The following is a 6,149-nucleotide window of genomic DNA, read 5'->3' as shown; positions in this document are numbered from 1 at the left end:
TGGAATGATAAGAATAATCTAGCTCAAGACTTATAAGATGGAAATAAATAAATATAGGAATAGAATGGAAAGACTATGAAGTTTGAAAATTTGGTAAGTAATGAATTTCAAGACAATAATTATTGAAATATACTATTGTGTCTTTAATCATCTAAAATTGATTCAACCTTAACATTCCCTTGTGTTTTAGACATGACTGCCATCTTAGTTTCATTATTGATTTGTCTCCAGATATTTTCCTGATTACTTGAAAACAATTAGATTGTAATAAAGACCTAAATTCAAAAATTCAAAAATAGCCAGACTAGCTAAATTGAAATTCTAATAAATATTGATTTACTTGAGAAGATTCTCTAAAGATAAAACATCTCCATTAGCTGAAAACACCTTGTGTTTCTACAAAATCTCTTTATGGTCTCCAGACTGTCTAGTGGAGATGATTTTTCATATTTTTTGTTATTATTCAGTAATTTAAGTTGTGTCCAACTCTTCATTATCCCATCTGAGGTGTTCTTAGCATAGCTACTAAGGTATCTAGGCATTCCCTTCTCTGGCTCATTTGGCATATAAAGAAACTGAAGCAAGAAGGGTTAAATGATTTGCTCAGGATCATATGCTATAGCTAGTAAGCATGAGAGACTGATTTTGAACTTAGAGAGCTGAGTCTTCTTGATTCTACCCAGCACTCTTATTCACTGTGCAATCTAACTGCCCCTATTTTTTATTTCATATGCGGTGTAACAAATAGCATGTGCCATCTCAGATAACATACTGAGAACAATCTTTCTGTGTTTGGGAAGATCATACACAGAATGGGAGAATCTAAACCTCACCACCTACTAACCATATAAGCATTATAAACTTTAAGTAACTTTCATGCAGAAATGTTTTTTCTTTTTTTTTTTAAGATGCTCTGGTAGTAAGCCTTTTTTTGCTATCATTTGTTTCCTGTAGTTTCAATCAAATAATTTAATATAGAGAATAGTGCTGATAGTTCTCAAATTTTTTTTTCACATTTCATCACCCAAGTTCTGTAGCTAATTTGATCTTCTATTTTATGATTGTCAGGATAAGTCAAATTTCCTTGAATGTACTAGATTGAATTGAAGAATTCCCACTTTCTCCTCCCCCCAACTAGATTATATAATCCTATAGGACAGGGAGAGTCTTATGTACTGGTTTACATCTCACTAGTGTCTTGTACAAAACAGGGGCTCAATAAACATTAGTTGATTTGTTTGCCAATCTGTATTCTGTATCATAGTTATTTTTCTTTCATTTTCTAACTTTTCCTTAGATCATCCATGATAACTGGAACATGAAGTGAAGATGTGATTATTCTCACTTTATTCTAATTTATTCCTATGCCCTTCTCACTGAAGAATCCCAATTTTTTCTTAGACCCTGATGTTTGTTCACAAATCACTCAGTCTCAGGGTCATAGTTAAACATAAACTTTAATTAGATTAATGCAAATATTATAAAATTAAGAAACATTTAGCTTAGTCAACCTCTAGATTCAGTTCTTCAAGATTGAAACCTATTGTCATCCTGTCACCAGTGCTACAAAAAGAGAGAGAATCCAAAAGATGGGTGTCTTATAATCAACTTCTTAGTAAGAGTAGGGACAGGCTACAAGCAGTTGACTCAAAATATATTATCTAAACCAGGATGTGGGAACGATGTACAAGGTTTAAGTGGTTCTATTAGTCATGCCTGCATCAGGTATGTCTCAGAGTTTCCTAGATCTCAAGAACACAAATACTGCAAGTTTGGCAAGGGGAAAGAATTGTCTCTGAGAGAACTTTGTGTGTGTGTGTGTGTGTGTGTTTGACATGTTGGGTTCAATTATTCTTATTTATTTTAAGTAATGGGAACCCAATCTACCAGGGTAGATAGTAATGCGATAGTAATTAAGTAATGGGAACCCTATCTACCACGTTATATTTTCTTATTTTCCCTTGGATGAGACAAGGAATGGCATTCTTTTTTTAATTTTAAATTTTTTTATTCAGAGCAATGGGTTAAGTGACTGGCCAAGCTTGGTCTCACAGTTAGGCAGTTATTATGTGTCTGAGGTCATATTTGAATTCAGGTCCTCCTGACTCCAGGTCCAGTGCTCTATCCACTGTGCCACCTAACTGCACAGGAATGGGATTCTAATTACAGAAGCAATTACATAACAATGTAGGTATATATAATGAAAGAGTGATCTTACTGACATATATTTCCTTCCTCTATGTAGAACCCAGATCATTGATAGCTCCTTATTTTTTTTTATTTTCATGTTCATCTTCCTATAAATACTCCATAGATGATAAATTTCTTTTATAATTATTATTTTGGAAAAATATTTTGTGATATGGTGGATAAAGTACAGGGCCCAAAATCAGGAAGACCTAAGTTCAAATGTGGCCTTAGACACAAACTGTGTGACCCTGGGCAAAATTGCTTAATCCTGCTTGCCTCAGTTTCCTCATCTTCAAAAGCATCTGAGAATGAAATGGCAACCACTCCAGTATCTTTGCTAAGAAAATCCCAAATGGAATCATGAAAAGACTGAACAACAAAAATATTTTGTAGATGCCAGTGCAGCAATCAAGCTGCCCATCTGTTACCTCTCCTTTTGCCTGCCTCTTTTGTTCAACCTGTAAGTTTCCAGATGATATTTCTTGTATGTATTCATGTTAGTATTAGTAATATGCTGCATATTAATATTAAGCACTACAGAGGTAAAAAGAAAGCACAGTATGGTAGAAATAATGCTAACTTTTGAGTCATAGAATCTGGATTCAAATTCTACTTTATGTGTTTTTAATGAGTTTTATTTTTCTTTTGTTCTGTTTTGGTGGGTAGGTTGTAATGGGAGGAAGAGAGAGGATTTTTTTTGCTGACTAGAAAAAATTCCAAAATATCTTCATAAAGCAGTTACTCTGGTGCTGTGTCAAATTCCAAAATAAAATGATTACAATGGAGATGAAATAGTTCATAAAGTTGCCTCCTCTTTTCATGTGCCAACATTCTATTGCAACCAAGTTTCCTGTCTGCAGTTCACTTTTAAGTCTGATAACTGAGGTTTCTCATTCAACATTTGATAGTGCTCCCGGAGGCAGCTGCACTAACCTTCTGCTTTCATGGGGGAGATCTCTTGGAAATTCTAAAATATCTCCATATCTTATGCTTGATTTTCTTCAAAAAACTTATCAAAAACTACAGTAAACAGGGAAGATGGCAATGAGAATCCTGCAGTGTAGTATAAAAGCAACTCAACATTGTGTTGAATGTGTCTTTGTTGGCTCCAAGAACAAATGCCTCAGAAGATAAGCTAACTAGACCTATTTCTTGGTTCCTTTTTCTGTCAACTGAGACCTTGTGACAATTCCTCCTTCAGAAATTCTGACATTCACCATGATTCTGGTGTAAGGAGGTGGCTTAAAAAAAATTACTTTTTTAGTCAGAGTCTGAACTTTCATTTGACTTAGATTTGTGCTTTTTTCTTTTTCTTTTCCTTTTCCTTCTTTTTATGTTTCTTCTTCTTCCTCTTATACTTCTTACATTCTGATGAGCTGGAAGTAGTGCCACCTTCCTCTGAGGTAGAATCCTCCAGGAGCTTATTTAACTGTTGTATCCTCACGTCCTTTGCATAGCGTTTATTCTTCCTTATGATATCTGATGTAGGATCTTCATGTGCTAGGGTGCAGGAGGAGCCATTTGTGCTTCTCCAGCCAGTTCAGTAGTGTGGAACACTCATCCTAGAGAAGGCTCACAGCCATTCCCTGACTCTGGATGCAGCCCAGGGGGCCACTGGCTCTGACTTCTGCTTCAGTATTCTGAATTGTTCTAATTTCTGATTGCCCTTGATAAAGAATGGGCATTCTTTGTCCCCTGTTCTGTGTCATACCATTTACAGAGCCAGCATTGCCACCAATAACCTTGACTTCTTTCCCCATGGGTATCCAAAGTCCTTTAGTTGATGCATGCACCAGAAATTATCTGTTCATTGCCTGGTACATCTGGTATACAGCCTTCTGGATTGGTCTCATCTTCCTTGGTATGTACAGGAGGAGGTTTTTCATGAATGGTGCTGCAGCTGCTGCTGCTAGCTGGGTGTCTCACAGGAGCCACTTCTGCTCCTGGTCCAGCTCGGCTGCCTCCCCAGCCTGCTTGGGGGGGGGGGTGTCAAATTCTACTTCTAATATTAAATGCCTTTGTTATTTTGACCAAGGCACTTTTCATGCCTTGGCCTCACTTTCCTTATCTGTAAAATGAGGTTAGGTTGAAGATCTCTGAAATTTCTTCTATTTGAGATTAATGATCTCATAGTTTTCCATGGATCTCCATCATCCTTTGGTTTACCCACCATTTTGATTTTTTCAGAGAATATGATTTTCCTATACTGTTAAGTAGTTTCTATAAATCCAGAAGTAATACTGAAATGTAATGAATTATGTGTTTCTAAAAGCAATTTAAATACTTTCCCTAGAAAGAGCATACATATTTGTATGATTAGTGCAACTGTCCATGGCTTAAAATAGTGAGAAATATCCTTAATCTATAAATAACTTAATTTAGCCAAATATGTGGGATCAATATTTGTTGAATTAAATTGACCTTGACCATAGCCTATTGGTTATTAAATATAGACATAACTGTAATGCTACCCTGCCAAAAGTGAGAGCAAAGGGTGGACAAGATGTTACATTTAACATCTTTGAAGCTGATTACATTAGCTAGGAATTAAATGTTTAGTACACTAGGTATTTTGTGTCTAAAGTTTGGGGGATAGTTTCCATTATTCAAGTGTTGCTGGTTTGTTTTGTTAGATGGCACAAATCCTGTAAATATAGGTCTTCCACTGGTTCTGAGACTTCAGAAAAAATCATATGCTGAAGTAATTGCTTTTAATAAACAATAATTCTTTTTTAACAATAATTCTTTATAAAATAAGTGTTTGACTAAAATAAATGATAATTTAATCCAAAACATTAAAGGAAGCAAATTTCTAGCAATATTAACTAGTTTTTTTAAGTGCTTTGTGCCATTACTTATTACAAAAAAATCTTTATCTATCTTAGGCTAGAGTTGATAGCCTGTACAAGCAACTAATTTCTATCTTGTTCTAACTCTTAAGAAAATCTTGGAGCTAGAAAGTACCTTACTTCTGGAACTCATTAAATGTCTCTCTCAAACCTCACTTTCCCACAAATTTCCTCATTTCTTCTGAGGTCACAAACATTCTTCTGGGAATCTAGCTACCTCATCTTGGATTCTTTGCTTGATTCTGATTGTCCACATTCAGTCAGTTGCTGAGGCTTCTTATTGATTCTACTTCTACAATACACGTCCTTCTATCTGTTTAATCCACTCATGCAGCCCCTACCATAATTCAGATCTACAAAAATTGGTTTCCTTTCAGTCCTTTCTTCACATGTTTGTTAAATTTCTATTACTCAACCATAGGTTTGACCTTGTTATCCCATTTGCCCCTCCCCATAAAAATCAACAACAACAAAAACAAGCGAAATTCTGATTCCCTTTATTCTAAGAAAAAATACAAAATGTTCAAACTGGCATTTACACAATGAAGAACCTGATTCCCACCTACACTTCTAGTCTTAAAGTCATGTTCTTCCCCAACATCTGCTTTCCATCTCAATCTAAAAGCCAATAAAATCGTTTTAGAAGCTGTTTCCTCCAACATTATTATAATTTAATGCGTATTAAGTACCTGGTAGGCAAAAAAGGTGGCATAGAACCCTGGGAGGAGGAATCACCTTAGAATAAAGAAGACCTGGGTCAAGTATTGCCTTTATCAAATACATTCTGTGTGACTCTATTCAAGTTATATAAACTCTCCAGACACCATTTTAAGACTCCAGATTGAGGAGTTGGGACCGACTTGTGTTGGTAGAGAAAATTTCTCATCTGTGCTTTCCATAAATCTGAGAAATAAAAGATCTGGTCCAAAAATTTAAAAGAGTCGAGCACTAGGTGAGATGTTAGAGATACAAAAACCAAGCCATCATAGCTTTCAAGGATATTCTATATTGGTGCTCAGTAATTTATTTCCCTATGAGCATACCTTTTTAATTAGACAGGCTACTTATTCTGATAGCAAATAGCTCTTCTTTGACTCTTCTGATTTTTTG

General features: G+C 35.3%; 1 pseudogene; it reads right to left on the bottom strand.

Moving 5' to 3' along the window:
• Nucleotides 1-3,450: 3,450 nt before the first annotated feature.
• On the bottom strand, nt 3,451-5,701 carry LOC141519169 (retinitis pigmentosa 9 protein homolog; annotated as a pseudogene).
• Nucleotides 5,702-6,149: the final 448 nt, after the last annotated feature.

The sequence above is a fragment of the Macrotis lagotis genome, chromosome 3 (assembly GCF_037893015.1).
Source record: "Macrotis lagotis isolate mMagLag1 chromosome 3, bilby.v1.9.chrom.fasta, whole genome shotgun sequence".
Lineage (NCBI taxonomy): Eukaryota > Metazoa > Chordata > Mammalia > Peramelemorphia > Peramelidae > Macrotis > Macrotis lagotis.
The sequence above is the reverse complement of the archived record's forward strand: the minus strand, read 5'-3'. Positions and strand labels throughout refer to the sequence as shown.